The following is an 8,653-nucleotide window of genomic DNA, read 5'->3' as shown; positions in this document are numbered from 1 at the left end:
AGAAACCAGGGTCAAAAGTCTTTCTGTGAACAGGAAAGAAAACTGAGCAGCCTGCCTTCCTCCTTGCAGGTGTGTGCTCACAATGGAGGAGCCACAGGCCCTTCCCAAAGGTCAGGGAGGAAGGAGCGCATCACAGCGGCTGCCTGTATTCACCCCCAATCCTCCCACTCCTTGGAGACTGAAGAACTAGAGAGAGACAGGAAGGCAAGATCACTTCTAGAAGCAATCCTGGCCACCAGTAATCTAGATGCAATAGTAACTCTGCCAAGTCAGAGAGGCATAGCTTCAAATTCTGGGCTTCTGCCTGGGGAGAGCAATTGCTTCATTTCCCTGAGCGTCAGTTTCCTCATCTGTGAAAAGGGGTGGTTAACAACAGAACCTCCTTCCTCCTTCATCAGGCTGTTGGGAGAAATTTGTAGAAAGCAGTCAGCACAGTGCCTGGTATACAGTAAGTGCTGAACAAGTAGAAGCTACTATTAATAGCAATCATATTTGGTTTCAAAAGAGATATTCTGCTTTCATTAAAGCCAAAAATAAAGGCCATTCATTCAGTCGTTTTTTTTTTCGCTCATTTGTTCAGGCAATCAATAAACATTTAACAGGGCCTGCTATGTGTTGGTGACTTTAATGAATTTGATAATAATAGTAGCTAATGCTTGCTAGTGTTAGGCTCTGTTTTATTTTTATTTTTCAAGACAGAGTCTCACTCTGTCACCCAGGCTGGAGTGTACTGATGCAATCATAGCTCACTGCTGCCTCAATCTCTCTGGCTCAAGCAATCCTCCCACCTCAGCCTTTTAAGTAGCTGGACTACAGGCACACACCCCCATGCTTGGCTAATCTTCTCTGACTTTCTGTAGAGATGAGGTCTTACTATATTGCCCAGGCTGGTCTCAAACTCCTGAGCTCAAATGATCCTCCGAAAGTGCTGGGATTATAGGCATGAGCCGCCACACCCGGTCCCTGTTAGGCTCTGTTTTAAACTCTCCATATGTCTTAATTTATATAAGCTTCATGACCACACGGTGAAGTAGGTACAAAGAAGTTTATCATGGCCATGTCACACAGCTAGTAAGATTAGGAGCTATCATTTAAACCCAGGTGTGCCTACTGCCCAGGTCTATGTGGTAAGCACCTTGCTAGTCCAAAACTAATAAATAAAACATGACTCCTGCCCCCTAGGGCACCACTGTCCACTAGAACTTTCTGCAGTTATAGAAACATTCCATATCTGCACTGTCAAATATGGTACCCACTGTTGGTAGCTACTGAGGACTTGAAATGAAGCTAGTGTGATAGAGAAACTGAATTTTAAATTTCATTTAATTTGTACTAATTGCAACATAGATTTAAATAGCCACACATGGCTACTGCCAGCATACTGAACAGTCTAGCTCTACTCAGAGTCTAGTGGAGGAAATTCACTTTCACTAAGGTGATGAGGTTATGCTATGTGGCCTTGTTCAAGCCCCAAGAACATAGGAGAACACAGCTGTGGTGTGGAGTGTGGCCTGGGGTCACAGGAGGCTTCCCAGAGGCAGCCATCTCTGATCTGAGTCTGCAGGAAGGAGGGGTTGGTAGGAGAGGAAGGGAGGTATTTTTAAATATGTCCAAATATGTTGGATTTCACAACAGGGTCCGTGCTCAGCCAGGACTTTGGTGGAGATAGAAACTTGTAATCAAGAGTCAGAGTCCTCTTTAAGCTACAAGATAACCAGCACTTACCCTTGAAGGATGAAACCGTATTGGATTCAGGAATTTGTCTACTGTTCTTTCTGGCTGCAGGTATTGCTTGTTTTTGACTTTTAACCATCACCTCTCTGAGGACATAAAAACACCTGAAAAGTAAATTTGAGAAATTCACTGGTTAGTTTGAATGCTTTGTTAATATGTGAAGCAAAATGTCCAAGAACCCCAAATCAGCTCTAGCCAGACAAAAGAGTAGTAATAATCATAAGGATAATGAGGATAATAATGAAAAACAGTTACTACTTATTAAGACACTTACTTTGTGCCAGACCCAAAGTTAAGTGCTTTTGCGTATTGATCGTCTCACATACTCCTACAATCTATTCTCTGCATAGCAGCTAGAGTGGCCTTTTTAAGACATAAACCCTAAATCAGATCATGCTAGTCTGCTGCTGAAACCCCTTAAGTGGCTTCACATTGTACTTAGAATAAAATCCAAGTTCCTTGCCCAGGCGTGCAAGGTCTGACCCCAGCCTACAAATGCTCCCATTCTCCACCTACTCACCAAGCTCCAGGCACGTAAGACCCCTCTCTGGTGTAAAGCTCCAAGCTTTTGTCTGCCCCAGGGCCTTTGCACTTGCCGTTCCTCAGATTGGCAACTCAGCTCCCCATCCTAACCCTCTACTAGAATGAAATATGTCCAAGATCAGGGACCTTGTCTCTTGGGTCACTGTTGCATCTCCAGCCCCCAGGTCAATTTGTCATGTGATTGAAAGAATTTGAATCCTATGTTATGAGGCATTGAAATCAATGCAAATTAAATAAATTTAAAATTCAGTATGAGGTATTATGAGGCATTATTATCCCCATGTAACAGATGAAGACATTAAAGGTCAGAGTGGTTAATTTGCTCAAAGCTTGTGAACTTCCCACTATATACCTGGAGGACTTCAACTATTTGCTACTTGTCAGCTATGCTGAGGCTGCACAGCCACCTTGAGAGACGGAAGATCCTTCAGGATGTGGTTTTCCTTCCCTCACTCTGCAAACAGCCCTGCTATGCCTCACTTAGTCCTTCATTGCCAGAATCTGTCTATATAATAAGAAACCTTAGCCTGCAAAACTACTCAGTTCCCTTCTGGCTTTTACTGTATGTTTTTCTTTGATTATAAAATGAGTATTATAGAAAGAATGGAAAATAGAGAAAAAAGATAAAGAAGCTGGTGGAAAAACCACTCATGATCTCACTACCCAGAAGCAATTCTGTTAGCATTTTGGTTTCTTTTTTTTTTTTTTTTAAGATGGAGTCTGGCTCAGTTGCCCAGGCTGAAGCACAGTGGCTTACTGAAAACTCCACCTCCTGGGTTTGAGCAATTCTCTTGCCTCAGCCTCCTGAGTAGCTGGGATTACAGGCGCATGCCACCATGCCAAGCTAATTTTTGTATTTTTAGTAGAGACAAGGTTTTGCCATGTTCGCCAGGCTGGCTTCAAACTCTTGACCTCAGGGGATCTGCTCACCTCGGCCTCCCAGAGTGCTATACAGGTATGAGCCACTGACCCAGGTTTCTTTTTTTTTTTTGGAGGTGGGGTCTCACTATGTTGCCCAGGCTAGCCTCAAACTCCTGGCCTCAGGGGCTCCTCCTGCCTTGGCCTGCCAAAGTGCTGGGATTACAGGTGTGAGCCACTGCACCTGGCCAAACACAGTTTTGTTTTGTTTTTTTTCAGATGGAGTCTTGCTTGTTGCCCAGGCTGTAGTGTAGTGGTGGGATCTCAGTTCACTGCAACCTTTGCCTCCTGGGTTCAAGTGATTCTTGTGCCTCAGCCTCCCAAGTAGCTGAGATTACAGATGTGTGCCACCATGCCTGGCCAGTTTTTGTATTTTTAGTAGAGACGGGGTTTCACCATGTTTTCCAGGCTGTTCTAGAACTCCTGACCTCAAGTGATCTGCTTACCTTGCCTCCCAAAGTGCTGGGATTAAAAGCATGAGCCACTGTGCCCGGCCCAAGCACAGTTTTTAAGGCTGTGTTGACTCTCAGTAAAATCCCCTTGGTTGCCTTGTTACCTACCTTCACAGTCACTAACTCTTCCCAGGATGCAACTGCTGCCACTGTCCCTTCCACTGCAACCAGGATGTAGGGTGGAAAAGGGCCCAGAATCTGGAGGTCAGAAATTAAGTTTCAAAGACTTAACTATGTGCCCTTAGACCAATCACGTCTCATCTTCTCTGCAGAATGAAGATGATAGTCCTTGCCTCCAAGAACAGTGAAAGGCAAATAAAGGATCAGATGGGGAGAGTGTGTAGTAAACTCAAAAGTGCTATAAAATTGTTTGGAATTCCTACAATCCAATGAGTTATGACCACGGCGGTTATTTAAGAAGACTTAAAGGTCAGCAGAGCCAACGTTCTCCAGCCCAAATCCTCAAAAGCCTTGCTCTTGTTATGAGATGATATATATAAAATGGATTAGTGGTTCCTCTGTTTGCAATAAATCCTTGGGGGTTTGAGAGAGTGAGTGTACCTGCCTTGCTAGCTGCCCATCCAGCATCCATGCCTTACCGCCCTCTGTCCTAACAGAAACCCTGTTTGGACCAGACACTTCGGCTCATGCCTGTAATCCCAGGACTTTGGGAGGCCAAAGTAGGAGGATCAGTGGAGTCCAGGAAATTGAGGCTGCAGTAATCCGTGATCACACCACTGCACTCCAGCCTGGGCGACAGAGCAAGACCCTAAAAATTAAAACCCAACCAACCAAATGAAAACCGTGTTTGGGTCCGGCATTCACCCAGTCCCCATTCAGAATGGGACTCCAGGCAAACTGACTCTGCCCTCAGCTGCAGGAGTGGGCCTGATTGGTCAAAAATAATCCCTCCCCTTGCTAGTGATTGGTTCTGGCAGAGGTCATGTGACCCATTCTGATCACTGAGATGGGAGACGTATGTCAGGGAATGATCTGGCTCCTAATAAAGTATCCCTGGAAGATATATAGAGAGTTCTATCTATTGGCCGGGCGCGGTGGCTCAAGCCTGTAATCCCAGCACTTTGGGAGGCCGAGACGGGCGGATCACGAGGTCAGGAGATCGAGACCATCCTGGCTAACACGGTGAAACCCCGTCTCTACTAAAAATACAAAAAAAAAAATTAGCCGGGTGAGGTGGCGGGCGCCTGTAGTCCCAGCTACTCGGGAGGCTGAGGCAGGAGAATGGCCTAAACCCGGGAGGCGGAGCTTGCAGTGAGCTGAGATCCGGCCACAGCACTCCAGCCTGGGCGACAGAGCGAGACTCCGTCTCAAAAAAAAAAAAGAGTTCTATCTATTGATCGATCTATCTATCTATCTATTTATGTATCTATCTATCTATCTATATACTTTTTTGAGGCAGAGTTTCACTCCATCACCCAGTTTGGAGGGCAGTGGCGTGATCTAGGCTGACTGCAACCTCCTCCTCCGAGGTTCAAGTGATTCTCCTGCCTCAGCCTTCAGAGTAGCTGGGATTACAAGCATGCACCACCACACCCAGCTACTTTTTGTATTTTTAGTAAAGACGGGGTTTCACCATATTGGCCAGGCTGGTCTTGAACTCCTGACCTCAAGTGATCCACCCGCCTTGGCCTCTCAAAGTGCTGGGATAACAGGCGTGAGCCACCGCGCCCGGCCGAGATTTTTTTCTCCTTTCTCTGGCTGCCACTCCTTAAAGTGCTGCAGCCGTCTTGCTACCAGACTGGCAATGAAGCCAATACGGAGAGGGGAAGTGCAGAGAGTGGATGGTGGTGATGGTAGTAATAACAAAAGCCACAAACATTTATCGAGCATTTAGAACTTGCCAGAGAGTATTCTAAATGTCTGATTTCCTTTAGTTCAGGGAGAGGACCCTGCCTGTTTTCATGGCCCATTAACAGTTTTTGCATTTTTTAAATGGTTAAATAAAAATCAGGCTGGCCATGGTGGTGGCTCATACCTGTAATCCCAGCAATTTTGGGAGCCCAAGGTGAGAGGACCGCTTGAGCCCAAGAGTATGAGACCAGCCTGGGCAACACAGTGAGACCCTTTCTCTACATAAAAATAAAAAATCATCTGGGTGGAGGCTGAGGCGGGAGGATCATGTGAGCCCAGGAGTTCAAGGCTGCAGTGAGCCTTGAACATACTCACAAGAACCATACAAGTTGTTGTGTCATTATTATCCAGTTTTTCCACAAATGAGAAAGCTGAGGCTCAGAGACGTAATGCAATTTGTTCAAAGTCACATAGCTATCAAGAGGTTAGCTATTCAATATCATACTGGCTTTGGAACCAGTGCTTTTAATCACTTTGGGGGAAAAAACCCAATTCCCAGCGTCACTGTTGAGACGTCGAGTCAACCAACCCTAAACTCACCTCACCTTTAAACTTCTAGGTTAAAGGGGCATATGACATTACTGTATTATTGAAACCAGTTTGAAACTGCATTTCTGCTCTTTGCAGGTGAAAGCGTCCCCTTGGATGCCATGAGAAAGCACGTAAGAAAGGTAAGCGCAGAAAGGTAAGGCAAGCTATCAGCTTCTTGGGCCAGCAGCCTTTTGTCCTTGCTTGGAGAATAAAAGCTTTCTTTTTCCAAGCACTTCAAGGCTCCACAAGGTCCCTTTAAAAGGGATTATGAAGGAAATCCTATTTTAGAATTGCTGCTGATTTTGGCAATTTGCAATATTAGCCTGATGAGAAATTACACTCACTAATAAAATACCTCAAGTTGGGTTGAACCTAATTGTTGCAAGTGTTAGTAGTAATAGCCTGTCACGGGGACTTCTGTGCCGGCGCATCCCTCGCTTGGCTACAGCCCATGTGGAAAATCAATTTCCTCTAAATGTTTGAAGAATGGCACAGAAGGACCTGATTTCTTTTCCCTCTGCTGGAGTCAATCTGGAGACAACGAACTTATAAAATGAATGAAAATAGCTATGGTTGCAGGATGCAGGGTGAATGCCGAGTTAAGCAAAGCCCCATCTAAAGCTCAAAGTTCTAGCTTTTTTGTCCTGAGGCCAGAGACAATATACGTTTGTGTCCCGAACTGACGTGCTGCTAAAAAGTCAAAGAAAAGAAAGAATTTTACTTCAGCCCAGCAATTTCACTTCTAGGAATCACTCCCACAGAAAAACTCCCACCAGTATGCAAGAATATACGAACAGGGTGTTCCTCACAGCCTGGCTTGCAATGGTGAAAAATTGGAGGCAAGATAATTATCTGACAAGAGTGGACTGGTTAAATAAATGGTCATATATCCATGCTTTGTAGCCATTAAGAAGAAAGAGATAATCTATATGTATTCCTGTGGAAAGCTTTTTCTGATATGGTATTGAGTTTAAAAAACAGCAAGTTGCAGCCAAATATATATATATTATATATATATGCACTATATATAGTATGTAGAGTATATATAGTTGCAGCACTATATATAGTATGAATTCATTTTTGTAAAAAAACCCAAAAGTTCAACAATGATGTGCACATTTATATGTAGATCTTCGTACATGAGTAGAGAAAGGTCTGAAAGGATGTACACCAGGTTGTAGATGGTAGTGATTAAACCCAAGGATAGAAATGGTAAGAGGGGAGATGTCCCTTTTATATTGTTTAGATGTTTTACAACAGGGTATATGGCTTTGGTAATAAAAGAAAGAAAGAAAGAAGAAAGAAAGAAAGAAAGAAAGAAAGAAAGAAAGAAAGAAAGAAATTGGCTGTTCAGCTTGTCAGAAGAGCATTGTACTAGATGTACCACACCATTTCTGAGGAAAGGGAGAATCAGGCCTTGACTCCACAGGGCTGGCAATAAAATCTAGCCACACATGCAAGTCTGTTACACAGCCTAGTCTGATACATCATAGCTCTTCCTAGTCAATAATCGCCATGAAGGGACTTAATCTTTAGCTACCTGCCTGCCAAATCAGAACCAAGCTGAAATGTCCTGGGGCCAAGGCCAGAATTTAAAGATTTACTTTTTTAAAAAATTGGGAAAATATACATAACATAAAATGTACCACTTTAAATTATATGATTTATTGGCATTCAGTACACTGGCAATGTTGAACAACCATAAGCACTATCTCATTCCAGAACATTCTCATCACCCCAAGCAGAAACCTTGTGACCATTAGGCAGTCACTCCCCAATCCTTCTGTACCGCAGCTGCTGAAAATCACTAATCTTCTATCTGTCTCTGTGGTTTGACCTGTCATGGACTTTTCATATAAATGAAATTATTTAACATGTGGCCTTTTGTGTCTGTTTTTTTTCACTCAGCACCATGTTTTCAAGCCTCATCCATGCTGTAGCATGTATCTGCGCTTCATTCCTTTTCATGGCTGAATAATATTCCATTGTATGGATAGACAACAATTTGTTGATCCATTCATCAGGTGATGGACATTTTGGATGTTTTTATCTTTTAGTTAGCATGATTAATTTTGCTATGAACATTTCTGTATGAGTTTTTGTTTGAACACCTGTTTTCAGTTCTCTGGGGTTTATAGGGAGGAGTGGAACTGTGACGTTCTGTGGTAATTTTATGTGTAATTTATTAAGATTTGCGTTTAAAGTTCCAGAAGCCTCATCTCCTGACCATAGAGGACATGCAGTGAGTGGGAAAAACTTCCCCTGAGTTTCTGGATTATGTCCCCTGAGTCTAGGCAGTTAAGTACATAGATTAAGATAATTGCTATGTAATTACCTTATCTATACTTTAAAAATCATCTGCTAAAATTCCACTTCTTTTAGACTATTCCAAATATTTCCTTTTTTCCCCTCTGTCTCGTCTTTGTCCCAGAGCACCAAATATTTCTATTACATATGAGTTTGGGGAAGCTATTATTCAAAGTATATTAGTTAGGGCCGGGTGCAGTGCCTCACGCCTGTAATCTCAACACTTTGGAAGGCTAAGGTGGACAGATCACTTGAGTCCAGGAGTTTGAGACCAGCCTGGGCAATGTGGCAAGACC

General features: G+C 43.5%; 1 long non-coding RNA gene across 1 annotated transcript in view; it reads right to left on the bottom strand.

Annotated features, from left to right (window-relative positions):
- Nucleotides 1–320: 320 nt before the first annotated feature.
- LOC117090958 overlaps nt 321–8,653 on the bottom strand; it is a 29,758-nt gene continuing 21,425 nt past the window's right edge. Inside the window, exons 2-3 of the long non-coding RNA XR_004440175.1 lie at nt 1,726–1,838; nt 321–350 (exon numbers count right to left, since the gene is read on the bottom strand). This is a non-coding gene — a long non-coding RNA (uncharacterized LOC117090958). The remainder of the gene's footprint in view (nt 351–1,725; nt 1,839–8,653) is intronic.

The sequence above is a fragment of the Trachypithecus francoisi genome, unplaced genomic scaffold (assembly GCF_009764315.1).
Source record: "Trachypithecus francoisi isolate TF-2019V2 unplaced genomic scaffold, Tfra_2.0 Lachesis_group11, whole genome shotgun sequence".
Taxonomy (NCBI): Eukaryota; Metazoa; Chordata; class Mammalia; order Primates; family Cercopithecidae; genus Trachypithecus; species Trachypithecus francoisi.
The sequence above is the reverse complement of the archived record's forward strand: the minus strand, read 5'-3'. Positions and strand labels throughout refer to the sequence as shown.